General features: G+C 44.5%; 1 protein-coding gene across 3 annotated transcripts in view; it reads right to left on the reverse strand.

Annotated features, from left to right (window-relative positions):
• Positions 1–26,014, reverse strand: part of LOC121538349 (extracellular sulfatase Sulf-2) — a 169,975-nt gene that overhangs the window by 72,728 nt on the left and 71,233 nt on the right. The gene's annotated exons all lie outside the window — the stretch shown is intronic.

Below are 26,014 nucleotides of genomic sequence, written 5' to 3' on the forward strand. Positions count from 1 at the left end.
GGTGTCGGTTTTTATAGACTCCTCTCTCTCTCTCTCCACACAATACACACCTGCATTTAAAGTTAGAGCTCTCCCATTCATATGGCTTCTTAAAGTCAGGAAATACTCCTAATATAAGCCACTGTTGTTACACAACATATCTAATTACACAGTTATACAGTTTTGAACACAAAAACAAATGGCAGCATTTCTACAAAAACAGACACTGGAACACACAGTGAGGTAAACTCTCTCTCTCCGCTGCTCTCTCACCCCTCCTTCTACTGCATCACATCCTGCATTTGTCTCAGTTCATGAAATGTTCTGAAACATTTCCCCCTCTGCTTCAGGCCGACAGAAGTCTCTCATATTTAACATCCTGGTTTTGGAGTGATTTCTCTCTCCATCAGGGTTTTGGCAGCTCAGGGCTGGCTTCCTTTTGTGGTGGGCTGAGCTGTAAAAGTGTATGTGCCGTGCCAGTGTACTGTCAGCTCCTTCCCTACGCCTCCCTATCTCCCTCCATCCCATCGACATTAACTCCATCTATAGGGCCTCAGGAAATGAGATAAATTTGTCTTAGAGGACATGATGAGTCTGCACTTTCTGCTGTAGAGTTCAGCACGTAATGGAGAGAGCAGGGGAGAGCAAGAGAAAGTATGAGAGAGAGAGCGAGAGAGAGAGAGAGAGAGAGAGAGAGAGAGAGAGAGAGAGAGAGAGAGAGAGAGAGAGAGAGAGAGAGATGAGGTAGAGAAGGCAGGAGAGTAGGAGATGAACAAATATTGAAAAAGTGAGAGAATAGGAGACGGTGAGACGGTGAGGCGAAAGGGAACAGATGGACGAGAAAAGGAGATGGAAGGAGATAGAGAGAGTGGGGGATAGAGAAAGAGAGAGTATTGATGCCAACTCTCTCCATTCATGAGTCAAGGCTATCGGCACAGTACTTTAGTGAGAGAGAGAGAGAGAGAGAGAGAGAGAGAGAGAGAGAGAGAGAGAGAGAGAGAGAGAGAGAGAGAGAGAGAGAGAGAGAGAGAGAGAGAGAGAGAGAGAACAGTGAGTTTGAGTCGGAGGAAGAGGTAGACACTAAAACCTCTGTCTCATCTAATGGGAGCAGCAACATGGCTGTCAGAGACCTGGGGTCTATTTCTGTTCCCTCTAACCCACCTGCTGGCTCATAACTGGGCCTGAGCTCGGCCAGAGCAGGCCTGTTTCATGGAGGAGGGAGGAGGAGAGGAGGTGCTCCCAGGATGACAACGCTATCTGATTTCAGCCCTAAAATCCCCCTATTGCCTACTAACGGGAGTGAAATAGAAACAGCATGCTGGTGTAATGCCACTGACTCACTTTAAGACTGAGAGTGAGGACACAGAAAAAGGAAATTATTCATAGACTTTGTTCAAGTTATTAGGAGAAGAATTCAATGTGCGTCACACAGAGAAAAAATGCATGTGTTTGTGACTGTTGTCAAATAGATATAATAAGGTCTGGAAAGCCCCTGTTTCCAGGGAGAGTTAAACCACAAACCACTGCTGCTCTGGCTAAAGCCTGTCCATTTAGGGAGGCAGAGTTATGAAGCTAACACCGGGGTGGAATCTGGACCACAATCTGGCTTTCTGCCTGCATGCTGGTCTCTGTAGCAAGGGCACTAAGGACAAGGACATACCAATAACTTGACTGTCTGTGTCTACTGTTATAATGATTCTATGAATGTGGCTCACCTCTAAAGTGCAGTCTTGAGCAGAGCCATGTTGCCAGACTGTGCCCTTTAGGTAAAATTGCTGAGGAACACACGTGCACACACGCGGGTACACACACACACAGGTATGCAGACATGTACACACAGAGATAAACACAGAAACACGCACACACTCCATCCATATCCAATCTTGCCTCCTCTAACTCTGAAGCCCTCTCTCTGCAGGCACAAACACATCACACACTAGACACTACAAAGGATTACATCAAAGGCCTCTAAACCACAAAACGTTATTTCTATTGTGGTGGGAGAGATCCACAGGCAACACATTATCTCACCTTTCTGTTTCAATTATCTCTCTCTCACACACAAACACACACACACACTAAAGTCCTAGTTCCCCTAACACCTCCAAACAGTGGGGACCAGCGTCTTCATTTAGAGGTCAGTGTGTGGCTCAATATTCACCCTAAGGTCTAAAGTGAATTATGCTGTAGAAGAATAACAGTGTTGTAAATGGAGTGACTCTGGTCTATAACACTGATTGTCCTGCGCTGCCTGCCCCTGCGCTGCCTGCCTGCTCTGCTCTAAACTCAGTGTGACCAACTTTACCCACCCCAGTGGAACAGCCTGGGCGCAGAGGAGCACATAGGTGACAAAGTGGCACAGTGCCTGAGCCCACCACTGGCTCTCTGTGTGTGTGTATATGTGTGTGTGTATATGTGTGTCTATCTATCTGTGTGTGTGTGTGTGTGTGTGTGTGTGTGTGTGTGTGTGTGTGTGTGTGTGTGTGAACAAATGTCTTCTGGTGCCAGAGGTGCCATGCACTGCTACCACCTCAAGTGTGCATGTACCAGTATGTGTGAAAGGGGAGGAGCATTTAGAGCAGTAGAGAGGTTAGTGTTTTCTGTGTTTCAGCCTCAGAGGAAGCAGATCCGTACCAGAGCCAACACTCATTAGAGTGAGCGGTATTGACGGAGTGCCATCGGAGATGAGTGGAGTGTGTTGGCGCTAGGGTATTCAAGCATGCAGCATCGCAATACAAGCACGCCTCCAAGGAGGCATGTCGCTCTGTTATACAAGCAAATAAACAAGGCCCTATTGATCACTACACAACTGACAGGCAGCAAAATGAGCCCTCAGTCGCACATGAAGAAAACCAGTGGTGAATAGTCTGTCTCCTCCAATCACTCAGTCCTCCACTGGACATGAATCAGGATCAATGGGTATATATAATTAGTGTTGCTGCTACCTTGATCTACGCCAACATCAAGGTGCACTTGAGTGGCCCTCGGACTCTAGTGGTCTGCTGTAGCTCAGTTGGTAGAGCATGGCACTTGCAATGGCAGGATAGTGGGATGGATTCCCGAGACCACCCATACGTAAAATGTATGCACTCATTACTGTAAATTGCTTTGGATAAAAGCGTCTGCTAAATGGAATATATTATTTATTACTTTAGGCTCCAAACATAAACAGGAGCAGGGATTCTGCTCTGCAGTGGGCCAATGATGCAGCAGTTCTAAGAGAAACAGATCAGGATGAGGACATTACATTACAGCACATTGAGGTACTTAAATAAAGCCTGTGTCTTCATGGCCTGCCAGATCAGGTTCCCCTGCTATGGGGAATGTCTGATTTTAGTCTCCAGTCTGCTCTCTGCCTTACCACAGTCTGATAAAGGCTGGGTCGCCTTCCCTAAAGTTAGCTATAAATACCCCACTGAGGGATCAGGTAGCTGCTATGCTACTGTAGCTCTGCTTGAATAATGCTGCCCACAATAACAGATCAGGCCCCAGGTAATTATTCTGACAACTGGCTATCAGCCAGAGAGAGAGAGAGAGAGAACGAGAGAGCGGGAGAGAAAGAGAGAGAGAAAGAGAGGGGGAGAGTAAGAGTGACAGGAGGAAATGAGGGAGGAGAGAGGGAGAGAGGCATGGGATAATGTGAATGACAAGGAAAAGAAAGGAGGAAAGAAGACAAGTGACAAGTGGAAATGGAAAGGTTAGGAGAGAAGGAGAGAGGGAGAGGATGAAAAAGATGGGAAGAGAGACAAGAGTGGAGGGGTTCCTGCAATGTTGAGAGGATAATGTCTCCCTGTACACATCTTTTCTCCAAGCACAGAAGAAACTCTTTTGTATGTAGTGTTTGGACCAGCAGTGGTGTGTGACTGGGCCGTCTCAGATTTAGCCTGCATTAGCATCCTGTCAGAAGGCTGCCATTACAGCTTAGCATGGTTAAACCTCACCACCACCATACACTGCAACTCACAATAACACCACACAAAGTCTGCTCTGCTCTGTAACCAGGAAGCGGCTATCTTTCACCACCATGACCCCAAAAGCTTAGTTGGAAATGAACAGGAAATATGAAATTAAAAGCCATGTGACAGTGGATGTCCTGATCTGCGCCACATCTGTGGCTCCTGCACCCGTTGGCCTGGTGACTGATCCAAATCTGCTGTGGCCCCTGTAACCAGCGGATTATCTGGTCCAGAACAGAAGAGGCCCACCAGGAGCTGTGTTACACAACCTGGGAATGTCACTCATTCTCTAATTCCATACAACCACACATTCATAACACACAGCCCCACAGTGGCATTCAAGTCTTTAATCATGCTTTATTGGGGATTATGCAGCAATGTACTGCAGTGTGTACGTGAGATAAACAGTAAGAGAGAGAGTGTGTTAACAGTGAGAATGAAAGCAAGAGAAAGAGAGGGAGAGAGAGGTAGAGGGTGAAAGAAAGAGAGAGAAAGAAAGAAAGAGAAAGAAAGAAAGAGAGAGAGAGAGAGAGAGAGAGAGAGAGAGAGAGAGAGAGAGAGAGAGAGAGAGAGAGAGAGAGAGAGAGAGAGAGAGAGAGAGAGAGAGAGAGAGAGAGAGAGAGAGAGAGAGCGAGAGAGAGACCACCTCTCATATCATTACCAAGCCCTGCAATGTTTAAGAGTCCCCTCATCCAGCTGGTCCTGGGGCTGGGCTCACAAATCTGTTCTACTAACACACTGAAGCCTCAGGACCAACACATCTAATCAATTAGAATAAACCAAATTACTACACAGTCAAAACAAAACTACATTACCTATTGGGAAACACAAACAAGCAAAATGCAGTGCTATCTGGACCTAAATCGACAGTACAACATGGCAAACTATTTGACCATGGTTACTGATCAAAACCTTAGAAAAACCTTGACAAAGTGCAACCACCGCACCACAGCAGAACCCGAAACAGAGATGCATTTCCTTACAAAATGTTAAAAATATAAAACAACTAGAGAGTGTAATTTCCTGATGAGAATAGGCTACCTGTTCTGTTGGGGGAGGACGCAGAGAGCTGTGGGTTGGCAGCGCACTACATTGCTGCCTGCTATAAGATGAGGGACAGTGTCTGACAGACCAACCAACCTGCACAGGTTCTCTACGCAATTGTTATGGTACAGTGTATGGTTATTTTTACCCTTGATTTTTGTTGTTACTTATTGTCCCATTGACAATCTTGATTACTATTATTATTACTATTTGGCTCTAAACAGAGAGTACACAGTGGCAGAATACCTGACCACTGTGACTGACCAACACTTAAGGAAAGCGTTGACTATGTACAGACTCAATGAGCATCGCTATTGAGAAAGGCCGCCGTAGGCAGACCTGGCTCTCAAGAGAAAACAGGCTATGTACACACTGCCCACAAAATGAGGTGGAAACTGAGCTGCACTTCCTCCTGCCAAATGTATGACCATATTAGAGACACATATTTCCCTCAAATTAGACAGTTTTGATAAACTCCCATATCTATTGGGTGAAATACCACAGTGTGCCATCACAGCAGCAAGATTTGTGACCTGTTGCCACAAGACAAGGGAAACCAGTGAAGAACAAACACCATTGTAAATTCAACCCATATTTATGTTTATTTATTTTCCCTTTGGTACTTTAACTATTTGCACATCATTATAACACTGTACATAGCCATAATATGACATTTGAAATGTCTCTATTCCTTTGAAACTTGCAAGTGTAATGTTTACTGTTAATTTTCTATTGATCACTTTTGTTTATTATCTATTTCACTTGCTTTGGCAATGTAAACATATGTTTCCCATGCCAATAAAGCCCTTTGAATTGAATTGAATTGAGAGAGAGAAACACAGAGAGGGAGACAGAGAAAGAAAGAGAGAGACAGACAGAGAGAGATACACAGAGAGAGAGACAGAGAGAGAGAGAGAGAGAGAGAGAGAGAGAGAGAGAGAGAGAGAGAGAGAGAGAGAGAGAGAGAGAGAGAGAGAGAGAGAGAGAGAGAGAGACCACCTCTCATATCATTACCAAGCCCTGCAATGTTTAAGAGTCCCCTCATCCAGCTGGTCCTGGGGCTGGGCTCACAAATCTCCAATTGAATATTACAATCTCCAATTGAACCAATTGAACCAATATGGAAGTGAAGTGTGTGGTCCGTAACCAATCAAGATTTTTTTGTTTTAAATGGTACAAACATCCAATTAAAATCCTGCATGTAGAATTCTGCAAAAGCATTCTTGGAGTACAGAGAAAATCCCAAAGTATAAGCAAACAAAATTGTAATTATATTACCTATTGGGAAAACATTACAAAATCTCAAAGTAAACTAAAATGCTATTTGGCCCTAAAAAGACAGTACATGGTGGCAGGCTATCTGACCACTGTGACTGATAAAAACCTTAGGAAAAAACTGACAAATGTACAGACTCAGTGAGCGTAGCCTTGCTATTGAGAGAGGCCGACATAGGCAGACCTGGCTCTCGAGAGAAGACATGCTATGTCCACAAAATGAGGTGGAATCTGAGCTGCACTTCCTAACCTCCTGCCAAATGTACGACAATATAAGAGACACATATTTCCCTCAGATTACAAGGACCCAAAAAGAATTAGAAAACAAATCAAATATTGACAAGCTCCCGTATCTGTTAGGTGAAATACCACATTGTGCAATCACCGTAGCAAAATGTGTGACCTGTTACGATAAGAAAAGGGTAACCAGTGGAGAACAAACACCAAAGTAAATAGAACCTAGGCCTATATTTATCCCTTTTTTTATTTTCTCTTGCCATTTATACTTTAAAACTTTACGTTTTGTACATTCAGCATACGCACCAGCTGGCTAAGGGGGCCCTAGTGGAGCCAACTGGCTGAGGGGGCCCTAGTGGAACCACCTTGCTGAGGGGGCCCTAGTGGAGCCATCTGGCTGAGGGGGCTCTAGTGGAGCCAGCAAGTTGTGTAAGGTGCGAGTAGTTGAATTAGTCTGTGAGCTATTTTAACTTCATTTACAGGCTATTTTACATTTTATTTAGAGCAGGGGTGTCAAACTCATTCCACTGAGGGACGAGTGTCTGCAGGTTTTTGGTTTTTCCTTTCAATTAAGACCTAGACAACCAGGTGAGGGGGGTTCCTTACTAATTAGCAACCTTAGTTCATATAATCAAGTACAAGGGTGGAGCAAAAATCCGCAGACACTCGGCCCTCCGTGGAATGAGTTTGACGGGATTTAGAGTGTATAGACTGACGGCCTGTACAGGTCCAGACCGATACACTTGTTTTTGTGTTTTTGTACATAGTTAATAATGTAACATTTCAAACGTCTTTCTCTTTTGAAACTTTCGTGTTTAATGTTAACTATGAATTTGTGATTGTTTATTTCACATGTTTCCCATGCCAATAAAGCCCCATTGAATTTAATTTAATTGAGTGAGCGAGAGAGTGAGAGAGAGACAGTTGGAGTGAGAGAGAGATAGAGAGTGAGAAAGAGAGAGACAGAAAAAGAGAAAGATTGAGCGAGAGAAAGAGAGAGCACACTGGGAGACAAACACCTACCTGGAGGTGACAGCATTCCCTCCCCAATATGTCCTCCTAGACACAACTACGACAAAACAACCAACAAAAACAAGTCACAACTCTTGCAGCTCTGTCGCACGCTGGGTCTGTACATAGTCAATGGTAGGCTTCGAGGGGACTCCTACAGTAGGTACACCTATAGCTCATCTCTTGGCAGTAGTACTGTAGACTATTTTATCACCGACCTCAACCCAGATTCTCTATGAGCGTTCACAGTCATCCAACTAACACCCCTATCAGACCACAGCAAAATCACAATCTACTTGAACATAGCAATACTCAACCATAAAGCATCGAAGCCGAACAAACTGCATGCTGTTAAGAAATGCTATAGATTTTGCTGTGAAGAGACAGAATCATTAGATCATTTGTTTTGGTTCTGTCCATTTGTAGCTTGTTTTTGGACACAGGTCCAGGAATGGCTAAAGGATTGCAATATTTACCTGGAACTAACCTTGCAGATAGCATTATTGGGTGATCTGAAAAGTCATAGTCAATCAATCAATAATATAATAATACTTTTAGCAAAAATGTTTGTTTTTAATTCACAATCTGTAGAAGCAATGAGAATAGAAAGGTTCAGAACTTTTGTAAAACATCACAGTACGGTTGAAATATATATGGCAAATAGAAATCCTATATGGATGGTGTTAAGAGATAGATAGGAGGTATTGAATAGAGTTGAAGGATGGGACTAATAACAAATAACAACAAATAATAACAAAGATAGCTAATAATGTAAGCATACTGTGTCCATAATAAGTATATAGGTTGTATGTTGGGAGCTTTTGGGAAAGAGCACAGTTAGAAAGATATGGCATATAGAAGCAAACCGGATGGACATCATGAAAATGATCGGAGAGGTTGAGAGTAGAAGAAGTTCAGGAGCAATAAAAAATAAAAAAAATAAAAAAATATATAATAGAATTATTGTAAAATTAACTCTGTCCATAAGGTGTAGATAGTAAGTATAGACCGGAAGTAGAGGCCTGGGCATTGTTGTTCACTAATTTACTCCAAGTAGGGAAAGGATGGTGGGGTTGAAAAGTAATAAAGGGGAGTATATATATTTTAAAAAAAACATGGGGGATTGGAAGTGATGCAGACAATTACATTGATAGAGGATACAATCTATCTGCAATATTAAGCTGATCCATCCCCCAAAAAAAAAAAAAAAGAAAAAAAAAAAAAATGCTATAGATGGAAGGAGGGTAGTGTAGAAACCTTCCAAAAAACTATTTGCCAACAACAAATCTAATCCTTCCTAGACAACTTCCTGGACAAAATGTTTCCCTGCAATAGTGAAGGTGCAAACTTTGCAGTAGAAGCATGAACAGTATATCTGACCTATCAGCAAACATATCACATTTAAATTCAAGCAGAAAACCTAAGAAAACTAACAACAATGAGAACATGTTTTGATGAAGAATGCAAAAACCTTAGAAAGAAATTGAGAAACCTATCCAATCAAAAACACAGATACCCAAAAACCTTAGCTTATGCCTTCAGTATGGGGAAACACTAAAACAGTACAGAAATACAATAACAAAAAAGAAGGAACAGCATATCAGAAAACAGCTCAATGTGATTGAAGAATCCATAGAATCAAATCGCTTCTGGGAAAATTGGAAGCAACTAAACAAACAACAACACGAAGAGCTACCTATCCAAAATGGAGATGTATGGATAAACCATTTCTCCAAATTCTACGGCCATATAACAAAGAACAAAAACATGATCATTTACAACATTTTGAATCAGTGATTAAAGACAATAGATGAACTACAGGAGAAAATACAGACCCTCCAACCCAAAAAGGCCTGTGGTGTTGACGGTATACTAACCGAAATTATAAAATATACAGATCACAAATTCAAATGGGCTATTCTTAAACTCTTCAATCTTATTCTCAGCTCTAGCATCTTCCCCAATATTTGGAACCAAAGTCTGGTCACCCCAATCCACAAAAGTGGAGAAAAATTTGACCCCAATAATTACCGTGGAATCTGCGTCAACAGCAATCTCTGAAAAATCCTCTGCAGTATCATCAACAGCAGAGTCCAACATTTCCTCAGTGAAAACAAAATACCCTACGACAGACCACGTATACAACCTGAACACCCTTATTGACAAACAAATAAACCAATACAAAAGCAAAGTCTTCTCATGCTTTGTTGGAAAAAAAAAAGGTTTTGACTCAATTTGGCATGAGGGTCTGCTATACAAATTGATGGAAAGCGGTGTTGGAGGAAAAACATATGACATTATAAAATCAATGTACACAAACAACAAGTGTGGAGTTAAAATTGGCAATAAACACACAGATTTCTTTCCTCAGGGCCGTGGGGTGAGACAGGGATGCAGCTTGAGCCCCACCCACTTTAACATTTATATATCAACGAATTGGCGAGGGCACTAGAACAGTCTGCAGAACCCAGCCTCACCCTACTGGACTCGGAAATCAAGTGTCTACTGTTTGCTGATGATCTGGTGCTTCTGTCCCCAACCAAGGAGGGCATACAGCTGCACCTAGATCTTCTGCACATATTCTGTCAGACTTGGGCCCTGACAGTGAATCTCAGTAAGACAAAAATAATGGTGTTCCAAAAAAGGTCCAGTTGCTGTTGACCTAGAACACACAAAGAATTATAGCTACCTTGGCCTAAATATCAACACCACCGGGAACTTCCACAAGGCTGTGAACGATCAAAGAGACAACACAAGAAGGGCCTACTATGCCATCAAAAGGAACAAAAAACTCGACATCCCAATTAGGATCTGGCAAAAAATACTTCAATCAGTTATAGAACCCATTGCCCTCTTTGGTTGTGAGGTCTGGGGTCCACTCACCAACCAAGAATTCACAAAATGGGACAAACACCCAACTGAGACTCTGCATGCAGAATTCTGCAAAAAATAAGCCCCAAACAATGCATGCAGAATTAGGACTATACCCACTAGTTATCAGAATCCAGGAAATAGCTGTTAAATTCTACAACCACTTAAAAGGAACCGATGCCCACACATTCCACCACAAAGCCTTCACCTACAGAAAGATTAACCTAGAGAAGCCATCTGGGGCTCTGTTCACAAACCCAAACAGCCCCCACAGAGCCCCAGGCCAGCAACACAATTAGACCCAACCAAATTATGAGAAAGCAAAACAATAACTATTTGACACACTGGAAAGAATCAACCAAAAAACTGAGCAAATTGGAATGCTATCTGGCCCTTAACAGAGAGTACACAGTGGCAGAGTACCTGACCACTGTGACTGACCCAAAATCCTCTACTATGTACAGACTCAGTGAGCATAGCCTTGCGATTGAGAGGGGTCGCCATAGGCAGACCTGGCTCTCAAGAGAAGACAGGAAATGTGCCAACTGTCCACAAAATGAGGTGGAAACGGAGCTTCATTTCCTAACCTCCTGCAAAATGTATGACCACATTAGAGACACATATTTCCTACAGATCACACAGACCCACAAAGAATTTGAAAACGAATCCAACATTGATAAACTCCCATATCTGTTAGGTGAATTACCACAATCTGCAATCACAGCAGCAAGATTTGTGGCCCGTTGCCATGAGAAAAGGGCAACCAGTGGAGCACAAACAACATTGTAAATACCAGCAATATTTATCTGTTTATTTATCTTCCCCTACTATTCGTACTACAACTATTTGCATATTGCTAAAACACTATAATATAACACTTGAATTGTCATTAACTTTTTGAGTGCAATGTTTACTGTTAATTTCAAATGGTTTTTTATTGATGTTGTTAAATGTGTTTCTTCTCACTTTTGTTTATTTCACTTTCTTTGGCAATGTAAACATATGTTTCCCATCCCAATAAAGCCCCTTTGAATTGAATTGAGAGAGAGACAGAGAGACCGTGAGAGACCGAGAGAGAGAGAGAGAGTGAGAGCGAGAGAGACAGACAGACAGACAGACAGACAGACAGACAGAGGGAGGGAGAGAAATACACAGGTCCAGACCCATCTCCTTTACTGACTCACCACCCATCAACCCGCTCTCTGCCCCGCCTTGACACGCCTTCACCCTGACAATGGCGCCATTATGACCCTTTCCTCTCCTGGCATCATCCCAGTCCCCCATACACAGCATCCCCCCACCCCCTTCCACCCCTACCCTGCGGCAGAGATTAACCACAGCAAATTGGCCAATCATAATTAACATTCACCCTACACCCTCATTTTCTGCTCCAGGTCAGATTCAGAGTATTATTTAAAGTAATGCCTCTGATAAACAGTCCTGTAAATGGAGCTCTTAAGGTCTGGTTAGTGTTCTATCCCAGTGATTGGGCCTGGCTTTTCACAAACAGATGCTGATGAATAATAAGAGATGATGGACTAGGAGTGTTTGGGAAATAGTTCTAACCACACCAGACCAGAGATGGAGATGAAGGGGAAGAAAATAGTGGTTAATTTGTGTATGCCAGGCCAGCCGGCCAGCGACCGCAGTACTTTCAGGGCTCAGATGTGTCCCTGCATTAGACAGTCTCTCTCTCTCGCTCTCTGCTGCTCTCAAATGGACACTATTACTGCAGCATTCAGACATTTTCACTTATGCCTCATTTTTGTCTTTTACTAGTTCTGTTCATTCTATGTCTGCCTTTTCTTGCCGCTCATTTAATCTAGCTATCTTTATCCATTACTCCAAATGACCATTTTCATCATTACCAATACTCTCATGGCCACATTCAACTACCCCCTCGCTGCATTTAACAAGATCCCAATGTGGATAGTGTTGTGTTGAGTCAAGTGAAATTGATGAGTTGGGTTTGAATTCTACTGTGAAAATAACTATGCCGTCTGTTCTTGAACTATGGTTCTTCTGTTAAATTAAAATATATTTTTAGCTCGATATCGTCTGCATTGGAAATAATGTATGTTTTGTTGCTCTTTGACTGTATAATCCTCTTGAATTTAAAAGTAAAGATAACTTTTTTTATTTTGTTCAATTAAAAAATAAAAATAAATGTCCCAACATCTAATAAAATAATCCTCCTAGCAGACATTTCAAAGTTTCTCAGACAGTGTCCTCGTTGATGGTCTGGGAAAAGGTGGAAACCAGCCACTTTCCTCTGAGTATATCAGATAGCAGTAGATAGCCCCACCATCCATAGACACCTGGCCTTGGGTTGTCATGTTTCCCTACTACAGTGCCTTCAGAAAGTAGTCACACACCTTGACTTTTTCATAATTTTGTTGTGATTCAAAGTGGGATTAAAATTGATTTAATTGTCATTTTTTGTCAATGATCTACACAAAATACTCTAATGTCAAAGTGGTAGAAAAATTCTAACATTTGTAAAAAAATATATATATGTGAAAAATAAAACACTAATATATTTTATATTATTATACTGTATCTTGATTAGATAAATATTCAACCCCTGAGTCAATACATGTTAGAATCACATTCTTCTTTTCAAAATTATTCAAACTCTGTCAAATTGGATGATGATCATTGCCAGACAACCATTTTCAGGTCTTGCCACAGATTTTCAAGCAGATTTAAGTCAAAAAATGCCACTCAGGAACATTCATTGTCTTCTTGGTAAGCAACTCCAGTGTAGATTTGGCCTTGTGTTTTAGGTTATTGTCCTGCTGAAAGGTGAATTCATCTCCCAGTGTCTGGTGGAAAGCAGTCTGAACCAAGTTTTTTTCTAGGATTTTGCCTGTGCTTAGCTCCATTCCATAAATGTTTTATTTACAGTCCTTAACAATTACAAGCATACCCATAACATGAGGCAGCCACCACTTTGCTTGAAAATATGGAGAGTGGTACTTAGTAATGTGTTGCATTGGATTTGCCCCCAAACATAACACCTTGTACTCAGGACAAAAAGTTAATTGCTTTGCCACATTTTGTGCAGTATTACTTTAGTGCCTTGTTGCAAACGGGGGATGCAGGTGTTGGAATATTTTTATTCTGTACAGACTTCCTTCTTTTTACTCTGTCAATAAGGTTAGTATTGTGGATCAACTACAATGTTGTTGATCCATCCTCAGTTTTCTCCCATCACAGCCATTAAACTTACAGATAGTTGTATATGTGGGGTACTGAGATGAGGTAATCATTCAAAAATCATGTTAAACACTATTATTGCACACAGAGTGAGTCCATGCAACTTATTATGTGACTTGTTAAGCACATTTTTACTCCTGAACTTATTTGCCAAAACAAAGGGGTTGAATACTTATTGACAAGATATTTCAGGTTTTCATTTTTTATTAATTTGTAAATATAAAAAAAATACATAATTCCACTATCACATTATGGGGTATTTTGTCTACGCCAGTGACCCAAAAAAATCGCAATTTGATCCATTTTAAATTCAGGCTGTAACAACAAAATGTGGAAAAAGTCAAGGGGTGTGACTACTTTCTGAAGGCACTGTATACTATCTATAATAATAATAATAATAATAATAATAATAATAATATGCCATTTAGCAAACACTTTTATCCATACATTTTCAAGTATGGGTGGCCCTGGGAATCCACAATCCTGGTGTTACAAGCGCCATGCTCTACCAACAGAGCCATACAGGACAACTATTTCCTCCAGTCTTTCCATCTCTCTCCATCCTCTCCAGTTGAACAGGAGATGAACAACAATCAACAGCAATACCACTTAGGAACAACCCTCTGGGTGCCCTAACCTCTAACCTCTAATGCCTAGTGCCCTAACCTCTCTTCACATCACTAAATCAAAGTACAGCGGCAAAGCAGCACAGACATAATTCAAGACACAAAAACTTTGGGAAAAGCTTGAAATAAGGTAGAACATTACCAAAGCTAAACTGCTGCTACCCACCACCTCATTAAGGCCTGTGGAGCACTCCAATCCCCACTTAAATCCATTAAAGTAATTACCTTATCAGTGGGACTGAGATCGAGACAGGCGGAGAGGAAAATTATCCTCCCAACTGTTTAAACCGCCCAGCAGTCAGTGTGGACTCGCAGGAGAACCGTTCTGCTTGGGCGCTGACAGGGGCTGAGGCTGCTACCTGAACTAATGCTACGTTTGTGGTTGTGGCTGAGGCTGGGTTAGCTTCCCAAGCCCCTTCAAGGTCGAGTCTCTAGAGGTAGGTACACACAAAGCAGAGCACTGGCTCAGACTCACTGCAGTGGCATAGAAATCCCACCACAGAGTCACGCTTGGAGAGAAACATGCTCTATCCATGAGGGAGCAGCTTGTCTGGAACCTTGAGTCTTCATGCGGATCAAACCAAAACACAATCCCCCTTCTCCCTGACTCCTGATGTTGCCAGCAAAAGATGCCCCCCCCCCTCCTTTTTACCCTCCTTACCCTTATTGTTATCCATCAATTCTTTCTCGCTCTCCACTTTCCTGCTCCTTTATTACCCCCTCCCTCCCTCCCTCCCTCCCTCCCTCCCTCCCTCCCTCCCTCCCTCCCTCCCTCCCTCCCTCCCTCCCGTCTGGTGTGTGGGGTGTGGTCTGTGTTAAACCATTAGGCCAGCACTCCAGCCCAGCACCCAACCCAGCCCTGCAGCAGAAATACCCCTGACTTAATTAGCCTGGCGCTGATGGACCATGGCACTGCCAAGCACCCGTCCACAGCTTCCTGCCATGTGACTAATGAAAACACACTCACATTACAGAGCACACACATACACACACCCACCACAGGGGTGAGACAGGTTGTGAGGAGGAGGAGGGGGTTAGGGTGGTCCACCCAACCCAGTCTGGCCATTTGGCCCGAGATTCACCCCGTCACGGAGTCTGCCAAACACCCCATCATACAAGGAACAGGGGGCAAGAGGGAAACGCGCGCACACACACACACACACACACACACACACACACACACACAGACACAGACACAGACACACACACACACACACACACACACACACACACACACACACACACACACACACACACACACACACACACACACACACACACACACACACACACGCACACACACACACACACACACACAGTCCAACAGTCAAACATACAGCACACAGCCTGACAATGGAGCATGCGTCTCTCCATAGGGAGGGGGTAAAGGCAGTTGAATCATGCACATCTAGACAAGATGAATGTATTTGCACTTGGCTGGTCTGTTAGTACCATTGACTGAGAGTATCTCACCTGCCAGTAAGCAGACCCTAGTGCCCATGCTCCGTGTTTAAATGTACACCCCCCTCCCCTCAGCCCCCCATTACATCCCACAATGCATTTTACTAAATGGACTGTGGTCCTGGCATCAGTTGGCACTCTAGGCAGTCTGGCAGGCGTACAGTGGCGTTTAGGGGTGAGGGGATGAGGGGATGAGGAGGGTGACAAGGGGCGTGAAGGGGGGAAGAGGAGATGGGGATGTTCTGGAACGGTGCAAGGGCTAATATTGACAAAGCTGGTATCTCCTGCTGTCAGGGCATTCTGTGAGCGCAGGGTGGAAAAGAATCAATTAGGCTCGCCCACAATGGCTGCTTTTCTCTCCTCTTCCTCTTCCATCCTCTTCTCCACTGGTTGCGAGGCTGCTGCCGGGGATGTGGCTGGGCAGGTTGGGGGATTCACACACACAGAACAATGTGTCACAGCAGCCGCAGAGGAATAATATTACAGAGTCTTACAGAGGGCAGAGCATCGCACAAAGCACTAAGGCGAATGCACACGCACGCATACAGAATAATACACATGACGTGTGGCTCTCGCAGCTAAGAGAAAACAAAAACATTGCAACCAGTACTCAAAAATATTGCCTTGGGTTGTTCGGCAAAAATTAGTTGTAGATCAATGACTGTCAACACAATGACATGCTGAGTTCGACACTGAAGGAGAGGACGCAGTTGTTACAAAATATGAGGTATTTTCGGAAGGAAAATGCACAACTACCTGGTAGGGATGTAATGATTCACTGATAAGGTCACCGGTTCAAATGTTTAAGATACGAGTGCATCAGTCCAAGAGACCCTGAACCGATCCAAATGTAGCATGCATCGGTCAGAAAATCGATTCAAATATTTTGAGTCGCTGCTTCCGAAAATACTTATCTTTTGTATCAACTGCGTCCTCTCCTTCAGTGTCGAACTCAGCATGTCATTGTGTTGACAGTCATTGATCTACAACTCGTTTTTGCTGAACAACCCCAGGCAATATCAGTAGTCAAATCTCAAGCACTGACCAACGAGAGGTAGGCCTATTCCTGATCTGGCACATCTGCAAGTCACCTTCAGCATTCACATTTTTGTCTAGGTTATTTTTATCAAATGCGCTGTTGAATATTGTGTTTTACCGGAATAAACGTAGCATAAGCTACCCCTGGAGACACAACTCTCATCTGATCAGGGCTTACATTAGAATTTATTTTGATTGTTCAGGTTCACCATCAACAATAGTTTTGGTAGTTTTGCTTGGAACAAGATAAATATTGATACATTACTAGCTCTAACTAATTTAATCTGCAAAAATGACAAATTAATTAGTGGGGTGGGGTTTAAATATAAACGCAACATGTAAAGTGTTGGTCCCATGTTTCAAGGCCTGAAATAAAAGATCCCAGAAATGTTTCATTCACACAAAAAGCTTATTTCTCTCAAATTTTGTGCACAAATTTGTTTACATCCCTTTTGGTGAAATTGGCATGCTGACTGCAGGAATGTCCACCAGAGCCACCTCCAACGTCATTTTAGAGTGTTTGGCAGTACGTCCAACCGGCTTCACAACTGCAGACCATGTGTATGACTTTGTGTGGGCGAGTGGTTTGCTAATGTCAACGTTGTGAACAGAGTGCCCCATGGTGGCGGTCGGGTTATGGTATGGGCAGGCGTAAGCTACGGACAACGAACACAATTTTATTTTATCTATACCAAATTGAATGAACAGAGATAACGTGACGAGATCCTGAGGCCCATTGTTGTGCCATTCATCTGCCTCCATCACCTCATGTTTCAGCATGATAATGCATGGCCCCATGTCACAAGGATCTTTACACAATTCCTGGAAGCTGAAAATGTCCCAGTTCTTCCATGGCCTGCATACTCACCAGACATATCACCCATTGACCATGTTTGGGATGCTCTGGATCGACGTGTACGACAGCGTGTTCCAATTCCCGCCAATATCCAGCAACTTCGAACAGCCATTGAAGAGGAGTGGGACAACATTCCACAGGCCACAATCAACAGCCTGATCAACTCTATGTGAAGGAGATGTGTCGTGCTGCATGAGGCAAATGGTGGTCACACCAGATACTGACTGGTTTTTCTGATCCACGCCCCTACCTTTTTAAAAAGGTATCTGTGATCAACAGATGCATATCTGTATTCCCAGTCATGTGAAATCCATAGATTAGGGGCTAATTAATTTATTTCAATTGACTGATTTCCTTAGAAATTGTTGCATGTTGTGTTTATATTTTTGTTCAGTATAGATATGTATCAAACTTGAAAGGGAAAGATGCACATCCCTACTATTCGGGAAGAAAACGGCAGCTACCTACAAACATAACCGTCAGTACAAATTCATTCAATTTCGACATCTGAATAGAACATTGGAAGAGCTCGTGTTACAAGAATTGGACGTAAAAAGTAAACTCCTTAAAGCCAGGAAAGGGATCAGTCTTGCCCATTAATAAAGTTATTGGTAAAACATGAGGCAGTGTATTGTAACCTAGCTGGAGGAAGAGGTGCAGCGGAAACAGCCTTTCAACCCCCCTATTCAACTCCCAGCCCAGCCCAACAGGCACCAGAGGTGTCATATGGACCTGACTGAAAAAACCCGGCACCGCACCGCTCCACTGCTATTGTTCTAATCCAACTACCCAGTCAGAAAGTAGGCCTTTTTAACGACCGTTTGTAAAAACGTTCATTTTCCTCTGCAGGCTGTTTAAAAACTCCAGGAATTAAGAAAAAGGTTGCAGGGAATAATTCCAGGCAGCTCTTGACAGCATAGGAAGGGCAGGAACACATGGTTCTACAACAATAATGAACATAAAACTCTAACGAGGGAGTAGGCACAAATTGGATTGCCGGATATGTCTTTGCTGAAGGCACATGGGCAAGGCCAACTTCCTGTCATTCTCACAGCTCTCCCTTTCTCTCTCCCTTTCTGTTTCATGCCATTTATTCTCCTGTCTAGTCTAACTGCCAAAGTGTCTCAAACGCACACAAAAACAGACATAATCTTTACACATGACAAACAATGATCTCAGCATGTCTGTACACAGATTCTCTGACATACTCTGTCATCTCCAGGCAGAGTGAAGAGATAAGAGGTATGTTCTATTGCTATACGGTTCACATGCTGTACTGACAGACAGACAGATGTCATGTTTAGCCCTGAGCCCAAACCCTTTATTTTCAGCTAGGAGAACGTTTATTATAACATGTCTTCCATCCAGAGGGAGGTAGCACCATGTTATACATGCAGTGCAGTAAGTAGAGAGATAACCCAGAACAACCACAATCTGTGCTCTCTCTGAGTGGACTCTAACCTACCAGCTCCAGGGATATCATAACAGGGTTTTGGTAAAGTTCCAGAGACAGGCTGACCCCCAGGGGAACCATTGTGTAGGAGGGATCCTTCACTAAAGGTTTTACCGTGCTGCTTAGGTAACAACCAAAGAACTCATCATATCTCATAACGAACTCATAAAGACTCCATGATACAACGACCAATCAAGCATCACTAGTCCATTGGGTTATTTAATACACCAGACATTATCCTCTTTCTTCTTTAATCATGCCTGGGCTGGGAATGTATTCTGTTCCAATAGGTGTGTAGAACAACAGATGGCTTGCTGTTTTATACAGTGCCAGAGAGAAAAGCTCTGCTTTGAACACGTGAGCTTTGATTTCTCCACTTTCTCTGCTCTATTCAACTCTCCCCCAGCAGAGCAGAGCTGTACACGTTGTGCTTGGCCATGGGCTCCCCAACTAGGAGAACAGAATGAGAAGAAGGGGGGAGAGAGAGAGCGAAAAAGAGAGAGAGTGAAAAAGAGAGTGAGCGTGAGGCTCTGCCATGCTTACATTGTTCTCTTCCTCTGAGTTTGAGAGAAAGACAAAAAGTGAGATCTTGGTGCAGCAGAACAAGAGAGAGTGTACAAAACGACGCTAGCTAGAGACGAAAATAAACAAATTGTTTTTATTTGTTCACAAATCTGTTTTAAAGTTGAACCCGTTGGGTCTCTCTCTAACACAAATCAGGAACTAGCTGGGAATCTCATTATGAATTCAACAATGGATGGCTTGGGGCTCTAAAGAAATGTAGACGGTAGAAAACATTAAAAGAATGTTAAAAGTAATCTTACTCACAGGGTCAGAGGAGGTGGCACTAAAACAGCTACAAAGAAAATACAAAATGTCTTGTTAGGTTAGAATTAAAATAAATAGCTGTAATTTTTAACTACAACCGTTCCTCATGTATGTAATTAGTAATTTGGGGGTTAGGCAGCTGTGTACACAAGCTCACATCTGATGGCTGCTTCTGCATCGGGGAATACAGTCCTCTAGGTTGCTCTGCTGTGCTGCTTGATGACTGTAACGGAGACCACCCTAGTGGTTGAAGAGGCAGACAAATGGACCCAGTGCAGTGCCCAGGGGGTGGGATTTTATTACTGGAGTAAACGCACCAAACTATGTATACTTTGTACAGCTATGTACATCTAACAAAATAACAAACATAACGATAACTGGACAGGTAACATAAACTTGAGATAGCTGAAAATAAATCAAATAAAGGTTGAGCTCAATAAAGTCAACAGGCCTCAATCATGCCTGCACACATACTGACAGCATGGCAACCTTACCCCTGTCTCTGTCTGGCCAAGAAAGGAATGACAAGGCTTTTATAGGAAACCTAGGATAGGTCTACCTGGAACATACCAACACTGACCATTCACAATTAACAAGTTGAATTAAAGGCATGAAATGCACAATTACATATTTAGGCAATAATTAATATATTCCAAAATACATACACTTTCAATCACTGTGTAAACTGTGCGTAAAGCATTGTATGGACGCAAGCATCCACAGACACACAATAGTCGACAAACACACACACAGCTCTGAGCACAGTGGGAATGGAAGTGAGCCTATTTCTATCTGGGTGTCACGCCCTGGCTCGGGGGACTCTCGTATGTTGAGCCAGGGTGTTAGTTTCTATGTTTTGTTGTGGGTCTAGGTTATTGTATTTCTTTGTTTGAGTGACTCCCAATCAGAGGTAACGAGGGTCAGCTGTTGGCTCGTTGTCTCTGATTGGGAGCCATATTTAAACTGTCTGTTTTCACTTTGTGTTTTGTGGTTTCTTGTTCGTGTTTGGTTAGTGTATGGCCATTGACTGTCACGTCGTCTTTGTTTGTTTTGATCGTGTTTCACGTATTAAAGAATATGTTCGCATTCAACGCTGCGCCTTGGTCCTCCTCTGTAGATGACGCTCGTGACAGAAGAAACCACCAATATGTGACCAAGCAGCGTGTCCAGGAGCCATCGCCAGGGAGATCCCTCACAGATCTCCTTCGCATCCTCGACTGGGTCAAGCCGAGTGAGGAAGAGAAGGGCTTGACATTATGGCAGAAGGGCGAACGGCTGGCGAGGGACATGGAGACCTGGTCCACGGGTAGGAGAGACGCCCCGAAAATTTTTAGGGGGGGGCTCACGACGTCGGACCAGCAGGAGGCCGCGATAGAGCGGCCCAGTGGGTTGCCGGAGAAGGCCGCCGGGTTACGGGGGCCACTGGTCAAAGAGGGGATGGAGGAAGTAGAGGCACGGCGAGAGGTACTGGCGTGTGTTGCCAGTCCGGTCCGTTCCAGATCCCGGTGTAGGGCCAGTGGTGTGTGTCCCCAGTACAGTCCGGCCCATCCAAGCTTCCCGCACCAAGCCAGTGGTGTGCGTCGTCAGTCCGGCACGGCCCGTTCCTGCTCTCCGCACCAGGTCTGTGGTGCGCGTCGCCAGCCCAGTCCGGCCCATTCCTGCTCCCCGCATCAAGTCTGTGGTGCGTCTCGTAAGCCCGGCTCTGCCCGTTCCTGCTCTCCGCACCAGGTCTGTGGTGCGCGTCGCCAGCCCAGTCCGGCCCATTCCTGCTCCCCGCATCAAGTCTGTGGTGCGTCTCGTCAGCCCGGCTCTGCCCGTTCCTGCTCTCCGCACCAGGTCTGTGGTGCGCGTCGCCAGCCCAGTCCGGCCCATTCCTGCTCCCAGCACCAAGTCTGTGGGGCGTTTCGTCAGCCCTGTCCGGCCCGCTCCTGCTCCCCACACCAAGCCAGTGGTGTGCGTCGTCAGTGCAGCACGGTCCGTGCCTGTTCCCCACACCAAGCCAGTGGTGTGCGTCGTCGGTCCGGCACGGCACGTGCCTGTTCCACTGGAGCCGGATCCGCCGCCTAGGCGGAGTGCCCACCCGGTCCCTCCCCTGTTGTGTTTCGTTGGCGCGGTCGGAGTCCGCGCCTTTAGGGGGGGGTACTGTCACGCCCTGGCTCGGGGGACTCTCGTATGTTGAGCCAGGGTGTTAGTTTCTATGTTTTGTTGTGGGTCTAGGTTATTGTATTTCTTTGTTTGAGTGACTCCCAATCAGAGGTAACGAGGGTCAGCTGTTGGCTCGTTGTCTCTGATTGGGAGCCATATTTAAACTGTCTGTTTTCACTTTGTGTTTTGTGGTTTCTTGTTCGTGTTTGGTTAGTGTATGGCCATTGACTGTCACGTCGTCTTTGTTTGTTTTGATCGTGTTTCACGTATTAAAGAATATGTTCGCATTCAACGCTGCGCCTTGGTCCTCCTCTGTAGATGACGCTCGTGACACTGGGCCACCATCATCATCTCTCATCAAGCCCACTGTGCACTACGGCTCGACTGACTCCTTTACTCTCTGAACTGTGTGTGTGCATTAATGGAGGACAGTGGGAACTGGTGTGTGTAAGTGTGTGTTTATCTTTGCAGGTGTCAAAGGATGCTGAGAAGCAAATTTGAGCATTGTTATTCTGCTTGCATGCATAAACACATAGTTACAGAGAGAGAGAAAGAGAGAGAGAGCAGGAGAGAGAGAGGGAAATACAGAGAGAGAGAGAGAGTGTGTGAGTGAGAGCGAGAGAAGGGGGAGGTACAATGTATTCTGTACCAAATGCTCCTGTTGACTTTCCACATGATTACAGTCCCTTCATGGCTCAGTGTGTCAGTGAGGTCAGAAGGTCCTGACTCCTCACCAGGGACAGACAGACAGGACCACAGCAGGAGTCTCTTACTAATGCAACCACTCAATCCTCATTTTGGTCTACAGCAACCTGCCTCCAAACTCTCTACCATCCCTCTTCCAGTCCAAAACACCAGGAGCAGAATACCTGCTATGAGAGTTTGGATGAGGTAGTGGTGGTTGTGTAGGTTTGGACGAAGGCTAACTGTGGTGGTTGTTGTGGGTGTGTGTTGGTGTGTGAGTGTGTTTGGCTGTGTGGGGTTGTGTTGCGCTGTGAAGGTGAGGATGGATGCGGGGGTGTGTGGTGGTGAGCGGGGCTGTTCTGCAGTCAGCCAGTGTAATGAGTATGCCAGACGTAATGTCTCCTCCCTGCCTGTCGTTCCTGCTTTGAGAACAGGATGAGGCTGATGGATCAGCTCTCTAACCAGCTCCAGCAGCACCACTGCAGGACACATTAACTCCAGAATCCATCAGAGAACAGGATGAGTGTGTGTGTGTGTGTGTGTGTGTGTGTGTGTGTGTGCGCGCATGGGCATGCACACGCATGTCCTGCATGTGTGTGTTAGCCTCTGCCTGTGTAAAGAATTAATTGGGTCCTGCTATATTAGAAAAATAAATGATCATCTAAACTATATAGCCCCAGTCAGGTATCTAATGAGAGGAGTGCAGTAGATTCAACCCTGAAGAGATGACAGGACATCATACATCATCACACACATGACATAACAGTCCTTTATCACACACTCGCACCACATCACTGTCTTCCTCCAGCAGGATCCACTACAATGGGACAGGCAGTTATTACAAACCATAATATACTGCCTCGGCTGGGGATCAAAGCTTAAGGGATTTACTGTCGTCATGGAGACGGATGGCCCTGGTGGCCGTGGTTGGGTCTTGGGTCAGGCTGTGGTGGAGACTGGAGATTTGATGCTGGAGAGTGGTCCTGTCTCCCCCACCCTTTGCCCTGTCCTATCTGACTCAGTCACGTGACGCCGTGGCGACAGGGCCGGGGACATGTTGCATTCTCTGAGCCGTGAAATGGCCATTGTTTTTTTCCTATTAGAGTGCAGCGGTCCAGGGTCATTGGACACAAATTGGAGAAGCCGCAGCTACAGCTGAGATCAGTTTCTCCCTACAACTAGTCTTCTTCCCTTTGACTGTCAGGGTGCTTTTGAATTCTCCTTCTATTTCACTTCTTCCCTCTTCTTTTTTGATCATAGCAGATGGGATGTCAATCCACTTTCACCTGACCTTGAGCGGTCTAGCTACCATAGGAACACCTTCTCCTCTCACTGGCTCTGTGGTTCTATGTGATGTTGTATAGACAAGCACTGTGTGACTCAGTGAACATGCATTAGGGAGACGTTCCAATAAAAAGACGGACGAATGGACTGACAGACAGAGACAGACAGAAATAAGACAGACGATACAGAGAGAGAAGCCTGGCTATTGTTATCACCGTGTCGTGACAATTCTCTCTGTGGAGAAGGTTGTTTACAGTAGAGATGCTGGCTATATTATTCCCCAGAGGCCCATGGGGGCTTCACAGCTGACAGTCATCCTCACTAACCAAACTATTCATGTCCCCTGGTGTCACCGTGGCAGTGGAGGTAACTAGGCAACAGCCCAGAGGAATATAACGGGCCATCGACGGGTGAGGGAAGTGGCCCACTGTCACTAACAGGTTGTTAATGAGAGAGAGGGTGTGTGTGTGTGTGTGAGAACAGTGATATGAATTACTATAACACAAACACACAGACATAAAACCAGCCATTAGTAGGACAAACATAGCAGGCACTGAGAGAGAAGTGGAAAGAGGGAGGTCTGACCTTAGCTCTAGAGTCCAGACAATGGAGGACAATCAGTCAATCTCGTTTCCTGTCCACAGTGACCCCTGCTCTATGCAAAGGCCAGGGAGCGAAGAGAACATGTAATGTGTGAGTGTGTGAAGGGGTTGGCCAGAGAAGGGTAACCCCTCACCTCTGTGTCAGTCGGCTGTGTGAGGGTGGACATGGGCTGGTGATGGATCCCTCTGTTTGATGATACAGACTCTGGCCCCTGACCCCACAGGCCCTCTCCTATCCTCTTCATCAACCCACAGCCTCTCTCCTCTCCTCTCCTCTCCTCTCCTTGGCGCACAGTGTACAAGAGTGTTTGTTTCCTTTCTGTTGATTGGAAATATTCAGAGCAGGTCATAGCTCTGCTGTAGCCTCACTGGGATACACAGTCCCTCACTGGGATACACAGTCCCTCACTGGGATACACAGTCCCTCACTGGGATACACAGTCCCTCACTGGAACACACAGTCCCTCACTCGGCACACAGTCCCTCAATGGGATACACAGTCAGTCACAGTTCTGATTCCAGACCTCAGAGGGGAGGGAGAGGACACACACACACACACATGCACATATACGCACACACCACAAACAGGTAACTGCCAAAATAATGGAAACACTTGAGTAAATGAGGGATGCAAAGTACATTGAAATCAGGTGCTTCCACATTAACTCAGGTGTGGTTCTTGAGTTAATTAAGCAATTAACATCCCATCATGCTTAGGGTCATATATAAAAAATGCTGGGCAGGCCATTATTTTGGCTACCATAGCTATGCCCCCATAGGATGACAATGCCCCCATCAGCAGGGCACGAGTGGTCACTGAATGGTTTGATGAGCATGAAAATGATGTAAACCATATGCCATGGCTGTGTCAGTCACCAGATCTCAACCTAAGTGAACACTTCTTGGAGATTCTGGAGAAGCGCCTGAGACCACCATCAACAAAACACAAAATTATGGATTTTCTTGTGGAAGAATGGTGTCGCATCCCTCCAATAGAGTTCCAGACACTTGTATAATCTATGCTGTTCTGGTGGCTCATGGTGGCCCAACACCCTATTAAGACACTATGTTGGTGTTTCCTTTATGTTGGCAGTTACCTGTAGATGTGCACACACAATCTCCAATCTCTGCCTAACTTTCATATGAGAAACAGCCTGAGATGTAAGATTCATACAGCTCATGCATAAGGTATGTAACATGCATCACTTAATAGCGACCTTCAACTGGAATGCGAATCAAAGCACATACAGCTAACCAAGAGCACAGATTGGTGTGTGTGTGCTGTATATACGTGGGCATGCCACCTCTCCAGCATCCTACTCCTTCCACTCCATTTTCTCCAAGGAGAAAGCAATTTCTCAACTAAGTATATCAGCGAGAAGTAAAAAAAGAGCCTCAGCTGTGGATAAATCAGAACAGACTGAGGAGAGGAAAGGACACACACA

The sequence above is a fragment of the Coregonus clupeaformis genome, chromosome 24, assembly GCF_020615455.1.
Source record: "Coregonus clupeaformis isolate EN_2021a chromosome 24, ASM2061545v1, whole genome shotgun sequence".
Taxonomy (NCBI): Eukaryota; Metazoa; Chordata; class Actinopteri; order Salmoniformes; family Salmonidae; genus Coregonus; species Coregonus clupeaformis.